The following is a 26,003-nucleotide window of genomic DNA, read 5'->3' as shown; positions in this document are numbered from 1 at the left end:
ACATCAATACATTATGCATTGTAGCTACGTCAATGTATAATAGGAAAATCAAATACAAACTCTTACTTCAGTACGAGGGTCTAGTAGGAGAATCTCTTACCTAGAGATTAGCTTAACCAAACTATTTCTAACTACAATCGTCAACTTTCCAAGAATAAATCCTAAACAGTAAGGAAAAAATAATTGAGATAATAAATTTAATGGTTGCTTAAAGACCCAAAAAATCCATTTAATTCAACTTACCCAAAGTTGAGGTTGAATCCAATTTATCCTTGGTTGAGACAATTTCACAGCTCAAAACTTCCAGTTAAATCTAACCAAATTAATCTAAAATTAAATATTTAGGATTCAATAATTAATATATCATGGGTATTAACCAAAACCTATCAAAACTCACCAAAACTTACCAAAAATAGAGGAAAAGACCAAAAACTAGGCTTACGCCTTGGCTAGAGGGAAAATGGCTCGAGTGGCTTAGAGAAAGAGACTAGGCGGCTCGGGTAGACGGCTTGTGCGGCATGCAAGGGAGAAGCAACTCAGGCGGTGGCTTGGAGAGGCATGTGGCTTGGGCGAAAGGTGAAAGCTCGGTGGCGTGCTTAAGGCTTGCGACGATCGTGGATCGACGAAAGCAGCCAAGCTTCGAACGGAGATGGTGCGTTGGGGGAGACGCGATGCGAATGGTAGTTCGCGGCGGAGGGTTCGACGCCTGATCGATAGTAACCTTCTTGCTACTGAGAGCTTCGAGAAAGCACATGTTTCAGGCGAAGCTTCACAGTGGTCAACAACGGAGAGAGAACGAGCGAGTGGATGACAGACCAGGCGGCAGCAGCAACTCTTGATTGCTAGGGTTTTGCATTATGGTTTCTTTTTTGATGAGGAATAATTTGAATAGTGAACAATCAGGCTTCTCGAGGGCTATTTAAAGAAAATAATAATGATAATAATATAATTATAATTATTTTTCTTTTCTTTTTCCTTATTCTTTTCCAAAACAAAAATAAATACCTTCTCTCTCTTCATTTAAAACCCATCCAATATCATTTTTTTTAATCCTAAAAATAATATCAAATATCTCTCTCTCCTCAATCACATTACTTTTATCTTTCCAAAATAATATACTAATCTTTAATAATTATATTATACTTAATATAATTATTCCATCATTCCCTTAATATTAATTATATATATATATCTATACATAATTACCCCCAAATCCACCAAAATTAAATTAACCAATAACATTCACTTAAAACAAATCTTCCAACACCAAAAGTTCCAAATCTCCAAACTAACTAAATATTCTCTCAAAAATATTTAATTAATCCTACTTCCCATAAAATTAAACAATTTCAATCACTAATTCAAATAACACCCAAAATAATTTCAACATAGTTAAAATTAAACTTAAGATAATTACAATTAAAAATTACCTTATTTTAGGGTGTTACTGTCTGCATCTCATGTAGTCACTTATTCCACTAAGTGTTAATGGGATTATCTAACAAAATATTGGATTTTTCCGACTAACTTAGTCCAAGGGCATTATAGTCATTTGACCATTCAAGTCAATCAAAGTCAAGTCAAAAGTTAACATTTTAACTTTTTACCATTTTGTCCTTCTTGACTAATTCTGACCTCCAGGGCATGAATACACTTTCATTTTTTCAAAAGTCATATCACATTTGAATATAAAGCCAATCAAAGTTTGACTTTTCGAAGTCAAAAGTCAAAATTTTGACTTTTCACAACTTTGACAATTTCCATCAATTTCGAGCTTCCAAATATGAATCCGTATTCATATTTTTAATATTTAAATAACATTTAAACATAAAGCTCTATAACCAACGACTATACCACGTATATTCGTCAGTTTCTCTCTCTCTACCTAATTCGAACAATTCACATTGTTCTAACATATATTGTTCTATGTTAATTCCATATGAGCTAGTAGGAAAACCTGATGGACCTATAGATCATAGACTCTAATGATCCGAGATTAACTAGTTAAACCCTTTTAGATCGAGCTAATCAATATTCGTTAACTAACTAGTCATTCCACTAAAATCTCGTAGTTGCACTCCTCTCACTATAGATATATTTTTTTCCATCTGATATAACCATGATCAGTAAGTTGATCCTCCATAAGTTGTTGTAATCTCGGTTGTGTCAAAATAATATTTTACCCCCGAGACTACATCTTGTTTCTTAAGTCCCACTGATCCACTATTGAACATTTGGTTTAAGGTCCAACTTATAAACTGAATCCCTCTCGGGCCAATGAGAGGGTAGGATCCCTTGTTCAAGATTTGAATTTAGTCCCTAAGGGAATAACCTATCTACTAACCCTAAAACGGATAGTAGTGAATTTCGTCTTGCATCTTATATCCCTAGCCATCCACCCGGTCTTACCCTAAAATGGGAGGCTTGTTTGGCCAGCATCGTTGAGCTGCCCTTACCTATGCAGATCTAAGGATAATACCGTTTGAACAGAAGTTCATAGTTAGCTCAGGATTAAGATTAAGTTACCTAGGTCATCATAATCGAAATAGTCAGTTTATATAGTCAACGGTGTTATAACTTAAAAGTGATTATTTTCTGGTTCCAATCTTATGTAAACTCTTTACATAGGATGCCTTCACTTCTGTGTCTTTACATGAATGATTCAGGATCATATCATTTGTACTAACTACAGAGCGGGCCGCATCCATAGCGTTCCCGGAATAAGGTGTCCAACCTTATTCATACACTATAGACCGTGTGGGCTATAAACTCGAACTTGATCCACATTTATGTCTCTACATAAAGTTTAAGTCTACACTAGATAGCCTCGAGATCTTAGTTAATTGGATTCAAGATTATAGTATTCCATTTTCACTAATAAGTTCTTAATAACCACTTTATTGAAAATAATATAATTTTAACTATAAACTATGAGTTTTAAGACATAAATTTCAACATTCATGCCATTCATTACCACTGGAGGAGCCCTATGTGTAGCTTAATTCTACGTCAAATGTAGTTCTCTGGAAGATAGCGTTGATGTTCTATGAAAGATAATTTTTCCTTTTATCACAAATGACAATCTATCTCCCATGCATATGGGATATGCCTGATACCTTTTCGTACTCCACCCGAATAAGTCACTATATGTCGAAAAATCATTAATCGTCCACAATAAGGCTGCAGACAACTAAAAAAATTGATCGGTAAGAGAATCATATGTACGTACACCAAAATTCCATAACTTTTTCAGTTCCTTAATGAATGATTAGTGGTAAACATCAATTTCCCTACCAGGAGATCTTGGACTGACTACAAGCAATGACATAGAGAAGTTTGACTCTTTCACGCATTTTTAAAGTGGCAAATTGTAAGGAATTCACACCATAAGCCACATACTTTACGAAGTACTCAGATTCCTAAACAAATTAAACCCATCTGAAGCTAATCCCAAACAAAAGTTTTGTGAATCTGAAGCAACATCAGGAAATTCACAATCAAAATGCTTGCATCCCTCTACATTAGCTGGATGTCTCGACACATCCTCTGTTTCCACTCGTTTATCCTTATGTCATCTCATATTAGAGGAACCTTCTTGCAATATAAACAATCGTTGTAATCTCGGTATCAACGTAAAGTGGTATAATACCTTATGTGGAATCTTGTTCCCTCTTTTAGGACTAATCTTGTATCGAGACTTACCACAAGTTGGATAATGTTGCAAATTTCCAAACTCCTTCGAGTACAATACACAGTCATACTTACACGCATAAATAGTCTCGTATCCCAGACCCAAGTCGCGCAATTTTCGTTTGGGTTTGTAGAATGAACTAGGGATAATAGTACTATACCTTGGAAAAATTATTTTTAACAGTTCTAATAACATGTCGAAGGACTTGTTACTCCAACCATTTAGAACCTTGACATGCATCAACCTAACCAAAAAAATCAAGGAGAAAAATTCTGAACAGACGGAGTAAAGCTCTCTACGTGCTTCATTCAATAACTCTTGAACTATGTTTGTTGTCTCTTGTTCTATATCTACCCCAATTTTAAACGACATCTCATTTTCCAAACCTTCCTCTATTTGTTCTTTGTGTTCAATCGGAGCTTGTAAATAATTAAACGTATCAAACATTTTATCTTCTTCATGAAATGAGTTACTGCTAGTTTCTTCATCAAAAGTGTTACTACTAGTTTCTTCATCAAAGCTTTCTTAACCTCTATGTAAGTTCACTGGCTCTACATACATGATATTCATTCTGTATAGTAGGGGGATATTCCAATTGTTAATAGATGTCACTCCACACCCTCTAATGAGTCCCAATTTGAGTTCATACATATCTTGCATTTATGGACACTTTATTCGTTCGTAATCATCGACATGAAACTTAGCAACCTCTAAAAATTGGGACACTCCCTCTTTATACTCAATTGAGAACTTATTCCTAAGTTTCATCCAACCCTTGTATGTCATTAAAGACCTAAAATATAAATAGGTTTGATTAGTCTTTTATTCTTCCCCTCAAATCCTAAATTTTCTCCATGAATAAGTTATGCTCAATCTCCCAAAATTTTCACTAAAGTTATGTTTAAACTACAGAGGCTTTCATAACTGGCAAGATAGCTAGAAAAAACTAACCATAACTACCATAACTTTAATCTTTACAACCTACCTACCCCTTCCAACATACTTTACAAGGTACCTAAATAGTTCCAACAAACAAAACTACTAAGAAATAAATAACAATTAAGTTTGAACTAAAGTCTACCATAACTGCAGAGTAGTCATAACAAATCTCAACCACAAATTACAAAATTTTAAAACAATTACATCCCCACACCTCAAATATCAAAACCATTACCTCTTCCCTCCCTCAAATTTTCAATACAACCTACCCTTCAAATTTTCAAATTCAATCAATATAACAAATTCAAATTTATTCAAAATATCAAATTCAATGATTATCTCAAATTCAATCTAAAATTATTTCTTAAATCCTAAAACACTTAAACTTCAAATTCAATGTCGAAAACTAATTCAAAAATTAAATCCTAAAACTAATTAAAAATCTAAATCCTTTTTAAATCTAAATCCATAATCTAAATCAAAATATACACCAAAACCAAAACTAACCCTAAACTAAACCAAAACTAAAACTAAACTACTTACCGAATTAGGAGCAATGGTGGCAGACAACGATGAATCGCGACAAGGGAACGGCGACGAGCGACGACAACATGGTGGACGGACGATAGACTTATCTTCTTCTTGATCTCTCTCTCTTTCTCTTGTTTTCCTTCTCTTTCGGTTCTATGATTTACATAACTAAAAGATTATTTTTTTTATAGGAGAACTCCTGACACATAACAAAAACGTTGGGAGAACCCCACCAGTCTTGATGCCAAAAGTAATGCGTCGGTGGTAAAATCCCACATTACTGATGCATTACTAATGGTGTCAGGAATGAGGGTCCATGTTTCCAACGCCATGCAATTCGCATCGGGAGAAACGTAAAATATTATTTAATTGTTTCCTTTCCCCGACGTTGTAGGTGAACACGTCAGAAATATAAGCCACAGTCCTAATGTTCCTTGCATGGTGTCGGAAAAGGTGAAACAATTAAATAATATATTTTCTTTTTCCTGACGTTATAAAGGTAAACGTTGAAAATATAGAAGCCAATCCCGATGTTTTTCACAACTGTGTTGGGGAAAATAAAATATATATTTAATTGTGTCACGTTCCCCAACGTTTATGTTTGTGACATCGAGGACGGTCTACCTTTGTCCGACTTTAGAGACACTACGATTAAGACTACCGTCGTATACATTATTGCGTCACTGGAAGGTCTGTTTTCTGACATCTCTTTTCCTGACGATATTTTGGGTGTCGGGAGAACCCTCATTTCTTATAGTGTTATCAAACTAAAATAGTCTACCCACCGAACACATACTAATAAGTCAAACTAAAATAATCTACACCTCAAACACAAATTATTCTAATCAAGCTATAATAACCTAGGATTATAATAACTCATTCTTTGCCCTAAACACCCTCTAAATGTTGATGTTTGAAACAAATCAATAAACTATGTATATTTTGTTGAAATCGTAATTCAAGTTCAACTTAAGAATTAGTGGCACGTTCGTGTGCGATTCTAAAGTACTTAAAATCCCATTTGACATCTCAACAATATCAAAAGTCACTATTAAAATGATACCAAATTAAGGTCGGTTTGGTAATCTTTATGTTCATTGTTTATTGTTTTTTCTTTTCTATCTTTTAAGAGCTAGAAACACGAATATGTTTGATTAACTATTCTCGTTTTTTATTTGTTGAAAAAAAATTGTTTGATAACTATTTCTTGCTTTTTGATAAAAATATAATATATAAAAAGAAGATATATCGTATATTAAATATGAAAAAAGAAGTTATAAAAAATTGATCTCATTTAATACAAATAAGTCACGATGCACAACTAAATACAATAACAAATTTGATCATTTCTCACTCGAGCAATCATCTTTAATTATTTCAAACCTACATCTACCTCAACTATATGTAGGAAAATTTGAAATTTGAAAAATCAATAAACAATTAAATTTACTTGTTGAAATTTTGAATTTCAAATATTAAATCTAAAAATTGAATATTGAAATAATATATAAACTTAAATATTGAAAATTTAAAATCCAAAATTAAACCAATATATAACTATGGCAAAGTTAAAAAATAAGATATAAAAAGTAGAAAATGTAAAAAGAAAAAGAATGAAAGTAAGAAAAAGAAGTGGTACAAATGAGAATCAAACTCCCTAGCACTAAAGAGAGAGCTAATATGTGCTTTTCTGCCACTCGAGGAATCACAGCCAATTTGTAACTTCCGATACAAACAAGGTCTAAATAGAAACGAAAATGTTTGAATAGTTTCCAAAATTTGGTCTCAAATTTTTAGGAATCTTTTAAAAAATATAAGCGGTAAAATATTTGCACCCTATAAAATAATTGCAAAAATAAAAAAGTCTAAAGGCCCACAATGGAAAATACTAAAAATGTCTTGTCAACTATGTCATCAACAACACGCGTAATATATTGGCTACACGAATGATCGTTGAGATTTGACTATTGTTTAGTATACGATCATTCAAAATTTGATCGTTTAGATTTGGATAGACAAATTTTTCAATTTTATTGTTTAATTTGGTTACACGATTATTTAGATTTTGTCATTTAGATTTGGTTATTATATTTGGCTTTCCCAAATCTAAATGATTTTTTTTTTCAAACTTTGGTACAAGATCATTTAGATTTGGCTAAACACATTTTTTTCAAGATTCTTTTGGTGCACGATTGTTTAGATTTGTTTACACGATAGCTTATTTTTTCAAGATTTTTTGGTACACGATCATTTAGATTTTGCTACTTCAATTCAAACGATTTTCTCAAGATTCTTTATACACAATCTTTTAGATTTGGTTATCCTAATCTAAACGACATAAAAAAAAGAGAAAAATGATGGAAAGAAATGACATACAGCAAAAAAAAAAAAAAAAAAAAAGACAATAAAAAGAAAGCAGATTTGGTTACCCAAATCTAAACGATGTAAAAAAAGAAGAGGAAAAGAAGAAAGTCGATAGAAAAAAATCGCAGCAAAGTGAAGAAGAAAGACAGAAGGACAAACCTGAAATATTTAAAAAATGACAAACTTTATTAATTTTGTTACAAATAACATAAATATTTAAGTAGTTTGTTATATTTATGAAAATTTTCCTTTTTTTAAAATTGAGAAACATGAAACATGAACAATTATATATCAACAATGTTGTTCTATAAAAAAAGATGAAAAACGAAAACAACCGAAAACAAAAAAAATTATCAAATAAGTCGTTTACAACTAACTGATTTTATTCATATTATTAATTTTACTCTAAATTGAATGAAAAATGGATTTTAATTACGTTATTTGAAAACAATTAATAAAGGGAAACTTTCATAAATGTAACAAAATACGCATAAAGTAGGTCATTTTTTAAATATTCCAGATTCGCCCTTCCATCTTTCTTCTCTTCTTCGCAATTTCTTTCATCGTCTTTCTACTGCGATTTCTTTATCATCTTTATTTTTTTTTCTTTTTTTGCTGCGATTTCTTTCCATCGTCTTTCTTCTTTTCTAATTCTTTTTTTACGTCGTTTAATCTTTCTATCGCATTTTTTCTTTTCCTCTTTTTTTTTCCGCTGTGATTTCTTTTCATCGTCATTCTTCTTTTCCTCTTTTTTTTTACGTCGTTTAAATTTGGGTAACCAAATCTAAACAACCGTATACAAAAAATAGCAAAATTTAAAAGATCGTGTATACAAAATTTTGAAAAAAAAAATCATTTAGATTGGAGTAGTCAAATGTAAACGATCATGTAAAAAAAGTAAACGATTGTGTAAAAAAAATAAAAGATCGTGTATAAAGAATCTTGAAAAAAATCATTTAGATTTGAGTAACCAAATGTAAATGATCGTGTAAAAAAAATACAAGATCGTGTATAAAGAATCTTGAAAAAAAAATAATTTAGATTGGAGTAGCCAAATGTAAATGATCGTATAAATATAAGTAGATGATCGTGTAGCCAAATGTAAACGATCGTGTAAAAAAAGTAAAGACCGTGTATAAAGAATCTTAAAAAAATCATTTAGATTGGAGTAGCCAAATGTAAACGATCATGTAAAAAATTATCGTTTAAAGAAATCTAAACGATCGTGTATAAAAAGAATTAAAAAAATAGTGTACCAAATTTAAAAAAAAGATCGTTTAGATTTAGGGACCCAAATCTAAACGTCAAATCTGAACGATCGTGTAACAAAATTAAACGATAGAATTGAAAAGATAAATTATAGCTATATCTGAATGGTCGCATACCAAATAATAACCAAATTTAAACAATCGCAAATATATTACGCGCGCATTGTTGACATCGTCGCGCGTATTGACATCGTGGTTGACGTGACATTTTTAGTATTTTACACGATAGGCCTCTAGGTTTTTTCCATTTTTGAAATTGTTTTCTACAAGGCAAATATTTTGTTGTTTAAGATCCTATTAATAAATCTGATAGGGATGATATAAATATTTTAAAACTAAAAAGTAAAAGAAAGTAAGAGATTAAATCTAATATTGATATATAATATAGTGCATTGCATTTGAAGATAGCATGTAACGCCCCAGTAGATTAGAGTTCCATTGTTCACCTCAAGAGTATTTTATTTTTTAAAGTGGTTATGAAATGAGATTTATTTTGACTTACACTTAATTAAGGTTAAAATTTTCCTTGGCTTGGTATTTAATTGTTGAGGTTTAAGAGTGAAATAAATTAATTAATTGTGAAGCAACAAATTAATTAATGCCTTGGAAAGGGTCAATGGTGGCTTTAATGAAGAGAGAGAGAGGAGAGTTGCCATTGGACTAAAGTAGAAAAGAAATTAATAATAAAAGAAGAAAAGAAAGTAAATTGGTGTGGGTGTTAATTTATTTTTTATTTCTTTATTCTTTTATTCTTTAAAAAGGGGGCATTGGGAGGCGTGAAACTCATCACCTTCCCAAGAAAAACCCTAGCCCCACTTTGCTCCCACCATAGCCGCCGCCACTCTCCGCCGCCGCCGCACGCCGCCGCACGCCACCGCACGCCACCGCCGCCAGCTGCGAAAATAACCCTCGGAGCCGGCCGTAGTAGAGCCGAACCACCATCCCAGCCGCGCCGCGTCTGCAAGCCGAATCCGGAGCCGCTCCTCATCCGCGCAGCCGAGCGCCGTATCCGCAGCCAGCCACGCCGCGCCGCGTAGATCCGACGCAGCGCAGCCGGGACTCGTCGAGACAGCCGAAGCCAGCCAGCCGCGCCGCTCCGATCGAAGCCGAAGGGAGCCGCTTCGATCCGCGCACAGCCGTCTCCCGCAGCCGCCACTCGAAGCCGATCCGCCGCGCGTGCCTCCAGCCGTCGAAGCCGAACCCACGTTTCGGCCGACGCCCGAACCCGAAACCGATCCGCGCCCCGCTCGCCCGAAACCGACCCGCGCCCGCTCGCCCGAAACCGAACCCGCTCCACGCTCGCGCACGTCCGCTCCGAGTCGCAAGCCGAGCCCGCGCGCGCCCATCCCACGCCACGAGCCGCGCCGGTCTGCACCACAAGCCGCGCCGCGCCGCCTGCACTGCAAGCCGAGCCGCGCCTCCTTGCTGACGCGAGCCGAGCCGCACGCGCAAGATCCTTGCGCCAAGCCGAGCCGAGCCGATCTCTGTCTCCTTCCAGCCGAGCCGCCAAGCCTAATTTGGCTCCTTCCACCTAATTTTTGGTAATTAAATCAATTATTTTGGCATTATCCAGTAAGATTCAATATTTTGGGCACTAGTTAATTTAATTTGGAATTAAATTGGATCATTTTTCTTAAGGGACGTCTTGGACCAAGTAACTGCTGCAGCGGGGGATTTCTTCAGTAGGGGCTTGAGCACTGCAATCTCCTTCTAGGGTAAGTCATTTCGAATGAGTTTTGAACCGTTAATCGTGGGCGACCTAATTACGAATTTTGGCATATTAAACAGTTAGGACCTCGTCGCTTGGAAAGCGTACTGCCTCGCGGTTAGGACTCGTCAAGTAAATCTCCAGGTAAGAGATTCTACTACTAGCTCCACGCTTAGAAATATGAGATGATGTATACTCCAATTTTGCATGTTGGGGATTGGACGGTACGATGCCTGAAATCAATGTTAGTATGATGTAAATGACGGTATGGCTATACTATAGCCTGTTATGTGTGGCGAGAGCCGTTATAGTTATACGACGAATGTCGAGACGGAGAGGGCAGAGATGATTTATATGATATGTTATATGCTGATGCCATGTGTATGTATACTGCACTTAGGGTACCTGTTAGCTCGATCTGTTAGAGTCGTACCTGCATGGGTGTCCTTCGGGATCACCACCTATTGAGGACTGTGTGGTCCGACGGGACGCCAGTCTAGCATGGATATAGATATGACTCGAGTGACTCGACGGGGTCCTCGCATCCCGACTGTCCTAGGTGTCCCTCGGGGCACCGAAGACCAGAGTTACGTTCCTACGGGAGCGCATGATTGCACGTGTTCGGGAACGTGCCAGAGATTGGGTACCAGTTATCAGGACTCTAACAGGAAGTTAACAGGCACCTAGTGGGACTAGTAGTGGGTCCCTTACTGAGTATTTTTATACTCACTCTCTTCGTTTTATGTTTTCAGGTAGAGACCGTGGAGGGCCGAAGTGAGACCGTGGAGGGCCATAGGGACTACCGCTTCCGCTTATTCTTATTTCAGATTTTCGCGTTTGAAATTGAGTACTTTACATCACTTACCATCTTTTATGTAGATAGGGCCCGAGTAGGATTTCAGATTGCTTTTACGTTTCTGCATGACTACCTTGTTTGAATTTTATAAATAAAATTTCTTAAACCGTATGCGTTTTGAAATTTTTCAAGACTTAAACCACTTGTTCTATATTGGTAATGACTTCGATTCAGTATAAGGAGTCGGGTCGTTACAGTTGGTATCAGAGCACAGTGTTTTAGGTTCTGTAGACTGACCTACGATGTAAGTCATTTTTTTTGTTTTGGTTTTACTTCACCCTATGGCTATACGGTCCTTCGGCACTCGCCAGGTATGTCTAAAGCCTTGCTAATGTTAAGATTACAATTTTGCCTGAATAGTCTAAGACCTAGATATAGGGTGTTAAGTTCTCGTGGTGAAAAGTTTGTTGGTGAATTTTAGGGAGAATGCCGCCACGTAGGGGTGCACGCCGAGGAGGTGGTAGGGGAGGCAGAGGAGCCGGTCGTGGCCAGCCGGAGGCGCCACCTGTTGCACCGGCAGTCGACCCAAACGCACCGGTCACCCAGGCGGATCTCGCCGCGATGGAGCAGCGTTATCAGGACATGCTGCAAGCTGCTTTGGCGCCCTTCCTTGCCGCCCAGCAGAACCAGGCCGCCCCTGCTCAGGCCCAGGCCGCCCCTGTTCCGGCTCAGGCCGTCGCTCCTCCAGCCCCTGAGGAAGCTCAACCAGTACCAGTTCAACTGTCGGCCGAGGCGAAGCACTTACGGGATTTCAGGAAGTATAATCCCAAGACCTTTGACGGATCCATGGACAACCCCACAAAGGCCCAAATGTGGTTGACGTCCATAGAGACTATTTTCCGGTACATGAAGTGCCCAGAAGACCAGAAGGTGCAGTGTGCAGTCTTCTTCTTGGAGGACAGGGGCACCGCCTGGTGGGAGACCGCTGAGAGAATGCTGGGGGGCGATGTCAGCAAAATAACTTGGGAGCAGTTCAAGGAGAACTTCTATGCTAAGTTCTTCTCTGCAAATGTGAAGCACGCCAAGCTGCAAGAGTTCCTAAACTTGGAGCAAGGCGACATGACGGTGGAGCAGTACGACGCCGAGTTCGATATGCTGTCCCGCTTTGCTCCCGATATGGTAAGGGATGAGGCTGCCAGGACGGAGAAATTCGTTAGAGGACTCAGGCTAGACCTTCAGGGCATTGTCAGAGCCCTCCGCCCAGCCACGCATGCTGATGCACTACGTATAGCACTGGATTTGAGCCTGCCTGAGAGAGCCGATCCGTCTAAGGCCGCCGGCAGAGGGTCAGCCTTGGGACAGAAGAGAAAGGTGGAGACGCAGCCTGACGTAGCACCGCAGCGAACACTGAGGTCAGGAGGTGTCTTCCAGAGACACCGACGGGAGCTTGCAGCAGCCGGGAGGACTCTGAGAGAGCTACCCGCTTGTACTACCTGCGGGAGAGTCCACGGAGGTCGTTGCTTAGCTGGAAGTGGAGTCTGCTTCAGATGTAGACAGCCGGGGCACACTGCTGATGTGTGTCCTCGGAAACCCTTTGAGACGACACCGCCCCAGCCTTCTGCGTCCCAGCAGGGGAGAGTTTTCGCCACCACCCGGCAGGAGGCCGAGCGAGCTGGCACAGTGGTGACAGGTACGCTCCCAATTTTGGGGCATTATGCTTTTGTGCTATTTGACTCTGGGTCATCCCACTCGTTTATATCCTCCGTTTTCGTTCAGCATGTGGGTTTGGAGGTAGAGCCTTTGGGTAGTGTTTTATCGGTTTCTACTCCATCTGGGGAGGTCCTGTTGTCCAAAGAACAAATAAAGGCATGTCGGGTAGAGATAGCGAATCGTATGTTAGACGTGACCTTACTAGTGTTAGACATGCAGGACTTTGACGTGATACTAGGCATGGATTGGCTGTCAGCCAACCATGCAAATATAGACTGTTTTGGCAAGGAGGTTGTCTTTAACCCTCCCTCCGAGGCTAGCTTCAAATTCAGGGGGGCAGGCATGGTATGTATACCCAAGGTCATCTCAGCCATGAAGGCTAGTAAACTACTCAGCCAGGGAACTTGGGGCATCTTGGCAAGCGTAGTGGATGTGAGAGAGCCAGAAGTTTCCCTATCTTCCGAACCAGTGGTAAGGGAGTACCCCGACGTTTTCCCAGACGAACTTCCAGGACTTCCGCCTCCCAGAGAAGTAGACTTCGCCATCGAGTTAGAGCCGGGCACTGCCCCTATCTCGAGGGCCCCTTACAGAATGGCTCCAGCCGAGCTAAAGGAGTTGAAGGTCCAGTTACAGGAGTTGCTGGACAAAGGCTTCATCCGGCCCAGTGTGTCGCCTTGGGGAGCCCCAGTATTGTTCGTGAAGAAGAAGGATGGGTCGATGCGCCTTTGTATTGACTACCGAGAGCTGAACAAGGTGACAGTCAAAAACCGCTACCCCTTGCCCAGGATTGACGACCTGTTCGATCAGTTGCAGGGAGCCACTGTCTTTTCCAAGATCGACCTGCGATCAGGCTATCACCAGTTGAGGATTAGGGACGGTGACATTCCCAAGACGGCCTTTCGATCGAGGTACGGACATTACGAATTCGTTGTGATGTCTTTCGGCTTGACTAACGCTCCTGCAGTATTCATGGATTTGATGAACAGGGTGTTTAAGGACTTTCTAGACTCGTTCGTCATAGTCTTCATTGACGACATCCTCATTTACTCAAAAACTGAGGCGGAGCACGAGAAGCACTTACACCAGGTTTTGGAGACCCTCCGAGCCAACAAGTTGTATGCCAAATTCTCCAAGTGTGAATTCTGGTTAAGGAAGGTGACGTTTCTTGGCCACGTGGTTTCCAGTGAGGGAGTTTCAGTAGATCCCGCAAAGATTGAAGCGGTGACCAACTGGACTCGACCGTCCACGGTTAGTGAAATTCGAAGTTTTCTGGGCTTGGCAGGTTACTACAGGAGGTTCGTGGAAGACTTCTCACGTATAGCCAGCCCGTTGACCCAGTTGACCAGAAAGGGAACCCCTTTTGTCTGGAGCCCAGCATGCGAGAGGAGCTTTCAGGAGCTCAAACAGAAGCTAGTGACTGCACCGGTCCTGACAGTGCCCGATGGTTCGGGAAACTTTGTAATTTATAGTGACGCCTCCAAGAAGGGACTGGGCTGTGTCCTGATGCAGCAAGGTAAGGTAGTTGCTTATGCCTCCCGCCAGTTGAAGATCCATGAGCAGAACTACCCTACCCATGACTTGGAGTTGGCAGCTGTAGTCTTTGCACTGAAGATATGGAGGCACTATCTGTACGGTGAGAAGATTCAGATTTACACCGACCATAAGAGCCTGAAGTACTTCTTCACTCAGAAGGAGTTGAACATGAGGCAGAGGAGGTGGCTCGAGTTGGTGAAAGACTACGACTGCGAGATCCTATACCACCCAGGCAAAGCAAATGTAGTGGCTGACGCGCTGAGTAGGAAAGTGGCACATTCAGCAGCGCTAATCACCAAGCAGACCCCCTTACTCAGAGATTTTGAGAGAGCCGAGATTGCAGTCTCAGTAGGTGAGGTTACCGCACAGTTGGCTCAGTTGACAGTTCAGCCAACCTTGAGGCAAAAGATCATTGCTGCTCAGCTGAATGATCCTTACTTGGCAGAGAAGCGTCGCGTGGTAGAGACAGAGGAAGGTGAAGACTTCTCCATATCCTCTGACGGTGGCCTTATGTTTGAGGGACGCCTGTGTGTGCCGGAAGACAGCGCAGTTAAGACGGAGCTTTTGACTGAGGCCCACAGTTCCCCGTTTACCATGCACCCTGGGAGTACGAAGATGTACCAGGACTTAAGGAGTGTCTATTGGTGGAGGGGCATGAAGAGGGATGTGGCAGACTTTGTCAGTAGATGCTTGGTGTGCCAACAGGTGAAGGCACCTAGGCAGCATCCAGCAGGGTTGTTGCAACCCTTGAGTGTGCCAGAGTGGAAGTGGGAGAGTGTGTCGATGGATTTTATTACGGGACTGCCCAAGACCCTGAGGGGCTACACGGTGATCTGGGTTGTGGTCGACAGACTCACGAAGTCGGCCCATTTCGTGCCAGGGAAATCCACTTACACTGCCAGTAAGTGGGGGCAGCTATATATGACAGAGATTGTGAGACTACATGGAGTACCCGTATCCATCATTTCAGACAGAGACGCCCGTTTCACATCGAAGTTCTGGAAAGGACTTCAACTTGCATTAGGTACGAGGTTGGACTTCAGCACGGCATTCCACCCTCAGACTGATGGTCAGACAGAGAGATTGAACCAGATTTTGGAGGACATGCTGCGAGCCTGCGTACTAGAGTTTTCAGGAAGTTGGGACTCCCATCTGCATCTAATGGAGTTTGCCTATAACAACAGCTACCAGGCTACCATCGGTATGGCACCGTTCGAGGCTCTGTATGGCAAGTGCTGTAGATCCCCTGTCTGCTGGGGCGAGGTTGGAGAGCAGAGGATGCTAGGCCCCGAGTTAGTGCAGACGACCAACGCAGCCATACAGAAGATCCGAGCTCGTATGCTGACAGCCCAGAGCAGACAGAAGAGTTACGCTGATGTACGACGTAAGGACCTCGAGTTTGAAGTGGGAGATATGGTCTTTCTGAAGGTTGCACCCATGAAGGGTGTTCTGAGGTTCGCGAAGAAGGGGAAGCTGAGTCCACGCTTCGTAGGGCCGTTCGAGATATTGGAGCGGATCGGCCCCGTGGCGTACCGCTTGGCGCTACCCCCATCTTTTGCTGCAGTGCACGACGTATTCCATATCTCCATGCTGAGGAAATATGTCGCAGACCCAACACATGTGGTGGACTTCGAACCACTGCAGATTAGCGAGAACTTGAGCTACGAGGAGCAGCCTGTCGAGGTCTTGGCAAGGGAGGTCAAGAAGCTTCGCAGTCGAGAAATTCCACTGGTCAAAATCCTTTGGCAGAACCATGGAGTGGAAGAGGCCACGTGGGAGAAAGAAGAGGATATGAGAGCCCAGTACCCCGAGCTGTTCGAGGATTAGAACTTTCGAGGACGAAAGTTTTTTTTTAGGAGGGAAGGTTGTAACGCCCCAGTAGATTAGAGTTCCATTGTTCACCTCAAGAGTATTTTATTTTTTAAAGTGGTTATGAAATGAGATTTATTTTGACTTACACTTAATTAAGGTTAAAATTTTCCTTGGCTTGGTATTTAATTGTTGAGGTTTAAGAGTGAAATAAATTAATTAATTGTGAAGCAACAAATTAATTAATGCCTTGGAAAGGGTCAATGGTAGCTTTAATGAAGAGAGAGAGAGGAGAGTTGCCATTGGACTAAAGTAGAAAAGAAATTAATAATAAAAGAAGAAAAGAAAGTAAATTGGTGTGGGTGTTAATTTATTTTTATTTCTTTATTCTTTTATTCTTTAAAAAGGGGGCATTGGGAGGCGTGAAACTCATCACCTTCCCAAGAAAAACCCTAGCCCCACTTTGCTCCCACCATAGCCGCCGCCACTCTCCGCCGCCGCCGCACGCCGCCGCACGCCGCCGCACGCCACCGCACGCCACCGCCGCCAGCTGCGAAAATAACCCTCGGAGCCGGCCGTAGTAGAGCCGAACCACCATCCCAGCCGCGCCGCGTCTGCAAGCCGAATCCGGAGCCGCTCCTCATCCGCGCAGCCGAGCGCCGTATCCGCAGCCAGCCACGCCGCGCCGCGTAGATCCGACGCAGCGCAGCCGGGACTCGTCGAGACAGCCGAAGCCAGCCAGCCGCGCCGCTCCGATCGAAGCCGAAGGGAGCCGCTTCGATCCGCGCACAGCCGTCTCCCGCAGCCGCCACTCGAAGCCGATCCGCCGCGCGTGCCTCCAGCCGTCGAAGCCGAACCCACGTTTCGGCCGACGCCCGAACCCGAAACCGATCCGCGCCCGCTCGCCCGAAACCGACCCGCGCCCGCTCGCCCGAAACCGAACCCGCTCCACGCTCGCGCACGCCCGCTCCGAGTCGCAAGCCGAGCCCGCGCACGCCCATCCCACGCTACGAGCCGCGCCGGTCTGCACCACAAGCCGCGCCGCGCCGCCTGCACTGCAAGCCGAGCCGCGCCTCCTTGCTGACGCGAGCCGAGCCGCACGCGCAAGATCCTTGCGCCAAGCCGAGCCGAGCCGATCTCTGTCTCCTTCCAGCCGAGCCGCCAAGCCTAATTTGGCTCCTTCCACCTAATTTTTGGTAATTAAATCAATTATTTTGGCATTATCCAGTAAGATTCAATATTTTGGGCACTAGTTAATTTAATTTGGAATTAAATTGGATCATTTTTCTTAAGGGACGTCTTGGACCAAGTAACTGCTGCAGCGGGGGATTTCTTCAGTAGGGGCTTGAGCACTGCAATCTCCTTCTAGGGTAAGTCATTTCGAATGAGTTTTGAACCGTTAATCGTGGGCGACCTAATTACGAATTTTGGCATATTAAACAGTTAGGACCTCGTCGCTTGGAAAGCGTACTGCCTCGCGGTTAGGACTCGTCAAGTAAATCTCCAGGTAAGAGATTCTACTACTAGCTCCACGCTTAGAAATATGAGATGATGTATACTCCAATTTTGCATGTTGGGGATTGGACGGTACGATGCCTGAAATCAATGTTAGTATGATGTAAATGACGGTATGGCTATACTATAGCCTGTTATGTGTGGCGAGAGCCGTTATAGTTATACGACGAATGTCGAGACGGAGAGGGCAGAGATGATTTATATGATATGTTATATGCTGATGCCATGTGTATGTATACTGCACTTAGGGTACCTGTTAGCTCGATCTGTTAGAGTCGTACCTGCATGGGTGTCCTTCGGGATCACCACCTATTGAGGACTGTGTGGTCCGACGGGACGCCAGTCTAGCATGGATATAGATATGACTCGAGTGACTCGACGGGGTCCTCGCATCCCGACTGTCCTAGGTGTCCCTCGGGGCACCGAAGACCAGAGTTACGTTCCTACGGGAGCGCATGATTGCACGTGTTCGGGAACGTGCCAGAGATTGGGTACCAGTTATCAGGACTCTAACAGGAAGTTAACAGGCACCTAGTGGGACTAGTAGTGGGTCCCTTACTGAGTATTTTTATACTCACTCTCTTCGTTTTATGTTTTCAGGTAGAGGACGGGGCAAGGGCAAGGGCAAGCTGGCGAGCGACCCGAAGTGAGACCGTGGAGGGCCATAGGGACTACCGCTTCCGCTTATTCTTATTTCAGATTTTCGCGTTTGAAATTGAGTACTTTACATCACTTACCATCTTTTATGTAGATAGGGCCCGAGTAGGATTTCAGATTGCTTTTACGTTTCTGCATGACTACCTTGTTTGAATTTTATAAATAAAATTTCTTAAACCGTATGCGTTTTGAAATTTTTCAAGACTTAAACCACTTGTTCTATATTGGTAATGACTTCGATTCAGTATAAGGAGTCGGGTCGTTACATAGCATATATAGAAGATTCAAATTTTGTAGCTTAACAAACAATCCAGGTAGACTACTTTTTGGCATTTTTTCTAAGCGTCATACTCAATGACCTTTTATATTATTATTATTATTATTATTATTATTATTATTATTATTATTATTATTATTATTATTATTATTATTATTATTATTATCATTATTATTATTTTAAAAAAGAAAATCAACTTTCTTCTTTTTGTCTTTCAACCAATTTCTATATAGTGCTTAGGATACTCTTTTCTTTTTCTACCAAATCCCATCATATCAAACTTTCAATTTATTTTGGTTCACTTCCATTAAAAAAATTTGTTCAAATTCAACCTAAATGGGACCTTCAATAGATTAGGTTTACATATATATATTGTTAGGGTAAGTGATTGGGATGGTAAAAGGAAATTTAAAAAGCTTAATAGTTATCGAATCGTATCTTTACTACTTTATTCAATAAACAAATAAACAAACGCGCTTACTAATTGTTTATCATAAACATCATTTTCATTATCCTTGGTATAGTTATGATTATATAACCGTCTAAATAGACTATTTCGAGTATTATGATTATTTGACTCTATATACATAGATAGAGTCTTCATTCAATGTTTACAAATGTAAAATAATCTTTCCAATTGGTAAGGCCAAACTTTGAATAAATATATATGCCTTAATTTGTACGTATCTCCTTTAAATTTACTCGTTTTCTTTTAATTTGTATTATAAAATTTTTAAATGTTATGTCTCTCAACTTTTTAAAAAAATAAATTTGAGTTCTTTATTATAAAATTTTATTTTAAAAAGTTTTTTGTTTAACGCATGCATTGTGGGGAAGGAAAATCAAAATGGAAAATCTCACCAATTATTATGAGAAAAGTTAGTTTTAACCCAAAGAAATTCAAACTAAGAAAGCACTTTTTTGAAATAATAATATTTATCGATAGGCTTTTAAACTAAGATTTCATTAAATATTATTAATTTATATAAATTTCATGTTTTTCTTTAAACTTCCTTGTATTACGAATATACATTAGGAAAATGATTGGAAATGGTTAAACAAATTAACATTTTTAACAAATATAGTAAAATTTCATATGATATTTTTTTACATTTCATTAATTAATAAGCTTCTATCAGTATTTATCATATAAAATATAAAGTTTTGTTATATTTTATAAATATTTTGATTTATATTATGGTCATATTTACGTCACTTAAATGAAAAATGGTGTAAAAATAATGAATTTTTCATCGAAAAATTAATTATAAATGATCTCACTTGTCAAAGGTAATTAGATTACTTTTGAACATCTTAACTTAGCAATTTTATAAACGTAATATGATTATTATTTTTATTGTTTACTTAGCCATTATTATAAATATAATCATATAACTGATGTTTTTAATTTTTTATTGATACCTTTATTTATCCATATGTTAGGATTTGTGTTTGTATTTTAATTCTTATCGATATTGTTATCGAACAAATAATATTCCAAAATTTTGGAATTTTTTATTGATATTGATATCGGGCAAATAGCTTCGATTACATAGGGTTTCTATTTTGTGATTGATAAAAAATTTCCCTCCCATTTGGCTCATATTCTCTCACTCAGCAATGTTTTTCTTTTTAAAAAAGAAACAATTATTTGTTTTGCTTTGATTTTCTTTGCTAGAAATAAATAAATACATACATATAACATGATTCTAAAGTCATATCAATATTCAATGTGGGTATGTTTCTTATTTTTTGTGAATTTAATTATAACCTAAATACAATATTAGATCAAATTTGAAAAGCTTTTAAAAATATGGTGGATCTCACGTCATTTTCAAAGGTAGTGGGATTGAATATCTTTTACTCCATAATCATATTTCAATATTTGAACATAATCGAATGTGGCCTACTTTTTAAATTACAATTGATGAATTATGTTATCACTGTCTAATTGTGACTTAAATCTATAACTTAATTTCATTTGATAGAATTGGAGTTTCTAGTTTTCTATTTCTTATTTCTAGTTTTCGAGAAATCTATGCAAAATGATAGGATCCTATTCGATAACTATTCGAAATCTAGTTTTTATTTTCTAAAAGTTAAACATACAAAAATTCTGTTTGCATCTAATTTTATTGTTGTATTACCTATATTCTAACAATATTTTAAAAATCAAACCTAAGTATTGAAAACTTTGTATTTTTCGTTTTAGATATTGGCCTAAGAATTCACTCCTTTGCTTAATAAATGGAGAAAAAAAAGGTTCACTTTTGAAGAGCAAAAATCAATAGCTAAATGATTACTAAACGACCCTACGTTTTTTATTCCTTGTTTTACTTCCTTTTCTTTATTTTTTTTTCAAAAGCTGGATAAATGTATTATTTTATAATTTTCCCCAAAATGTAGGATAAATATATATAAAAAATAAATAAATTTAACAATTCTTTCTCTATATTTAATATAAATTAAATAACAAAGTTTCTCAAAAATACTTATGAATATAATAAAATATCATAATCTATGAGATAAACTATGATAGAAAACAAAATTGGCAGGCAAACATATTTCTATCCTTAAAAGAGTAACATAATAAAGCATTACTCATTTTCTTTAATTTTAATAAAAATAAGGAAACATGAAATATACTATACAAAAAATAAAAACATTAACAAAAAGAATCCTTAGTTTCGACGTGTGTCAAAAAACTTGAATGCTCAACTCTCAAGTGAGAGATTTGAGTTTTCATTCTTACATAAACGAAGAGTAAAATATACGTAGTCAAGTAAAAGAATGCTATTATGGTAAAATAGGGGTTTAAAGATGGAAGACGAATCAAAATCCATTTGAATCTGAGAAAATCCTTCCTATTATATATATATAATGGAAAAGTAGAAGAAACACATGAGTAGGTCCCATGTTATGATGGAATAATTTGAGAAGTGGTCCATTAAAGCCATTGAAACTCATTGCCCCAAAGTTACCAAAATGCTCCAACATAGGTTTTTTACTTCCACTTTCTCCATCTCTTTTTTAAGGCACTCCCTAATAAATTCACTTACAGCCTTCAAGATTCCCTTCCCTTCCCTTCCCTTCCCCTCCCATCACTCTTCTTTCTCTCCATTCAAAGATGGGACACAAAGTCTTAACATTTTTCCTTTACTCATATATGACTCTCTTCATATACATTAATTTGCTTGACTTAGTTTTATTCAACAAGGTGAAAAGAAATGGAGAAAATAAAGAATTAAAGAAACTTCTTTTCATAAATTATGTTTTAATAATCCATATTCCAAACATGGCTTCAAACATTTAAACTAAAGCTTCCAAAATTTGAAGTCAAAACATAATAAGCATTTGAGATTCTCAAGCCTCAACCCCTCTTCAAATGAGTCTCCAACCATTTGATTCCCATGTTCTCTTTTACTAATTCAAACTTGTGCCATACAAAATTAATCTGAGAAATTCATCACTTAATATAATGTGAGAGAAGAAATCAAGTTTTAACTACACTTCGAACAAGATAGAGTTGCAATATTTTCACTTCACATGCAAAAACAAAGACCTCTACAATAGAGATGTAAAAAAGATTTAACACATTTTGAATAATTGCACGACACTTTCAAGAGTAACACTTGAATACATTTTAAGACAATGTAAATGCAATCATCTACCATTTCATTCTCTTCATACACATAAAATGAATTAATTTTTTTAAAAAAAATAATAGTAAAATATTTTAGTATGTTGACAAATTATAATTAAATAATTTTGCGGAATGCATAAAGATGTAGATGCAGCCTAAATACACCTTATAATTCACCTACTTTTTATATTACAAGGAATCAATTACTTGACTACTATTTCAATATTAATTAAATATCTTCCATTTTAGAAAAACAACCTAATTTTGAACTTAACAAGTCGATAAACGACACCATCATATCTTAAGATATTGAAATAGAATAAAAACAAAATTCCCAGTGAGTTTGAAGAGAAAAAGAAAATAATAGAATTTAAAAAGGTGAATCCTTTTCTTATGATCAAATATGGGTTTGACTTGTTGTAGTAAATTGCAATAAAGAAAAATGTTCTTCAAAATTCATACCTAAACATGAAGACAACAAACAAAAAGAGCCATTGATCTTATGGCCCCCCTCCACTCTCGATCCTCTTTCTCTTTTTTTTTTTTTTTTTTTTTGTTTTTTTTTTTTTGAATTAGGGTTATCTCCTATAGTTAGTGTCCTTACAAGTTGATGTTTGGATTGGAATGAAACCCCTTTGCCCCAAATCATGGGTTTTTACAACTTATATGTGGGTCCCTTCTATACACACACACAAATTCATGGGCTCTACTTTTTTTCTTTTTTCTCTTCATTATTTTGTTTTGGGAGCCATGCATGTTTCTGTATTTTCTTTTTCAAATCAATTTTAGATTTTTTGTGTGTGTTTCTTTAAAGGGAAAGTATATTGTACAATGATATAGTCTGTAAATGTAACGCCCCAGTAGATTAGAGTTCCATTGTTCACCTCAAGAGTATTTTATTTTTTAAAGTGGTTATGAAATGAGATTTATTTTGACTTACACTTAATTAAGGTTAAAATTTTCCTTGGCTTGGTATTTAATTGTTGAGGTTTAAGAGTGAAATAAATTAATTAATTGTGAAGCAACAAATTAATTAATGCCTTGGAAAGGGTCAATGGTAGCTTTAATGAAGAGAGAGAGAGGAGAGTTGCCATTGGACTAAAGTAGAAAAGAAATTAATAATAAAAGAAGAAAAGAAAGTAAATTGGTGTGGGTGTTAATTTATTTTTATTTCTTTATTCTTTTATTCTTTAAAAAGGGGGCATTGGGAGGCGTGAAACTCATCACCTTCCCAAGAAAAACCCTAGCCCCACTTTGCTCCCACCATAGCCGCCGCCACTCTCCGCCGCCGCCGCACGCCGCCGCACGCCGCCGCACGCCACCGCACGCCACCGCCGCCAGCTGCGAAAATAACCCTCGGAGCCGGCCGTAGTAGAGCCGAACCACCATCCCAGCCGCGCCGCGTCTGCAAGCCGAATCCGGAGCCGCTCCTCATCCGCGCAGCCGAGCGCCGTATCCGCAGCCAGCCACGCCGCGCCGCGTAGATCCGACGCAGCGCAGCCGGGACTCGTCGAGACAGCCGAAGCCAGCCAGCCGCGCCGCTCCGATCGAAGCCGAAGGGAGCCGCTTCGATCCGCGCACAGCCGTCTCCCGCAGCCGCCACTCGAAGCCGATCCGCCGCGCGTGCCTCCAGCCGTCGAAGCCGAACCCACGTTTCGGCCGACGCCCGAACCCGAAACCGATCCGCGCCCGCTCGCCCGAAACCGACCCGCGCCCGCTCGCCCGAAACCGAACCCGCTCCACGCTCGCGCACGCCCGCTCCGAGTCGCAAGCCGAGCCCGCGCGCGCCCATCCCACGCCACGAGCCGCGCCGGTCTGCACCACAAGCCGCGCCGCGCCGCCTGCACTGCAAGCCGAGCCGCGCCTCCTTGCTGACGCGAGCCGAGCCGCACGCGCAAGATCCTTGCGCCAAGCCGAGCCGAGCCGATCTCTGTCTCCTTCCAGCCGAGCCGCCAAGCCTAATTTGGCTCCTTCCACCTAATTTTTGGTAATTAAATCAATTATTTTGGCATTATCCAGTAAGATTCAATATTTTGGGCACTAGTTAATTTAATTTGGAATTAAATTGGATCATTTCTCTTAAGGGACGTCTTGGACCAAGTAACTGCTGCAGCGGGGGATTTCTTCAGTAGGGGCTTGAGCACTGCAATCTCCTTCTAGGGTAAGTCATTTCGAATGAGTTTTGAACCGTTAATCGTGGGCGACCTAATTACGAATTTTGGCATATTAAACAGTTAGGACCTCGTCGCTTGGAAAGCGTACTGCCTCGCGGTTAGGACTCGTCAAGTAAATCTCCAGGTAAGAGATTCTACTACTAGCTCCACGCTTAGAAATATGAGATGATGTATACTCCAATTTTGCATGTTGGGGATTGGACGGTACGATGCCTGAAATCAATGTTAGTATGATGTAAATGACGGTATGGCTATACTATAGCCTGTTATGTGTGGCGAGAGCCGTTATAGTTATACGACGAATGTCGAGACGGAGAGGGCAGAGATGATTTATATGATATGTTATATGCTGATGCCATGTGTATGTATACTGCACTTAGGGTACCTGTTAGCTCGATCTGTTAGAGTCGTACCTGCATGGGTGTCCTTCGGGATCACCACCTATTGAGGACTGTGTGGTCCGACGGGACGCCAGTCTAGCATGGATATAGATATGACTCGAGTGACTCGACGGGGTCCTCGCATCCCGACTGTCCTAGGTGTCCCTCGGGGCACCGAAGACCAGAGTTACGTTCCTACGGGAGCGCATGATTGCACGTGTTCGGGAACGTGCCAGAGATTGGGTACCAGTTATCAGGACTCTAACAGGAAGTTAACAGGCACCTAGTGGGACTAGTAGTGGGTCCCTTACTGAGTATTTTTATACTCACTCTCTTCGTTTTATGTTTTCAGGTAGAGGACGGGGCAAGGGCAAGGGCAAGCTGGCGAGCGACCCGAAGTGAGACCGTGGAGGGCCATAGGGACTACCGCTTCCGCTTATTCTTATTTCAGATTTTCGCGTTTGAAATTGAGTACTTTACATCACTTACCATCTTTTATGTAGATAGGGCCCGAGTAGGATTTCAGATTGCTTTTACGTTTCTGCATGACTACCTTGTTTGAATTTTATAAATAAAATTTCTTAAACCGTATGCGTTTTGAAATTTTTCAAGACTTAAACCACTTGTTCTATATTGGTAATGACTTCGATTCAGTATAAGGAGTCGGGTCGTTACATAGCATATATAGAAGATTCAAATTTTGTAGCTTAACAAACAATCCAGGTAGACTACTTTTTGGCATTTTTTCTAAGCGTCATACTCAATGACCTTTTATATTATTATTATTATTATTATTATTATTATTATTATTATTATTATTATTATTATTATTATTATTATCATTATTATTATTTTAAAAAAGAAAATCAACTTTCTTCTTTTTGTCTTTCAACCAATTTCTATATAGTGCTTAGGATACTCTTTTCTTTTTCTACCAAATCCCATCATATCAAACTTTCAATTTATTTTGGTTCACTTCCATTAAAAAAATTTGTTCAAATTCAACCT

At 39.5% G+C, this 26,003-nt stretch overlaps 3 long non-coding RNA genes across 3 annotated transcripts; all 3 read left to right on the top strand.

Moving 5' to 3' along the window:
* The first annotated feature begins 10,111 nt into the window (after positions 1–10,111).
* LOC127144259 (uncharacterized) lies at positions 10,112–11,240 on the top strand. Its single transcript, XR_007815860.1, has 3 exons — positions 10,112–10,334; positions 10,432–10,508; positions 10,582–11,240. It is a non-coding gene; the product is annotated as an uncharacterized LOC127144259 (long non-coding RNA).
* Positions 11,241–16,727: 5,487 nt separating this feature from the next.
* On the top strand, positions 16,728–18,721 carry LOC127144256 (uncharacterized). Its single transcript, XR_007815857.1, has 3 exons — positions 16,728–17,545; positions 17,643–17,719; positions 17,793–18,721. It is a non-coding gene; the product is annotated as an uncharacterized LOC127144256 (long non-coding RNA).
* Positions 18,722–23,610: 4,889 nt separating this feature from the next.
* Positions 23,611–25,627, top strand: LOC127144255 (uncharacterized). The gene is made up of 3 exons (XR_007815856.1): positions 23,611–24,428; positions 24,526–24,602; positions 24,676–25,627. It is a non-coding gene; the product is annotated as an uncharacterized LOC127144255 (long non-coding RNA).
* Positions 25,628–26,003: the final 376 nt, after the last annotated feature.

This window comes from Cucumis melo, chromosome 12 (assembly GCF_025177605.1).
Source record: "Cucumis melo cultivar AY chromosome 12, USDA_Cmelo_AY_1.0, whole genome shotgun sequence".
Taxonomy (NCBI): domain Eukaryota; kingdom Viridiplantae; phylum Streptophyta; class Magnoliopsida; order Cucurbitales; family Cucurbitaceae; genus Cucumis; species Cucumis melo.
This window is presented reverse-complemented; position numbering and strand designations above follow the sequence as displayed.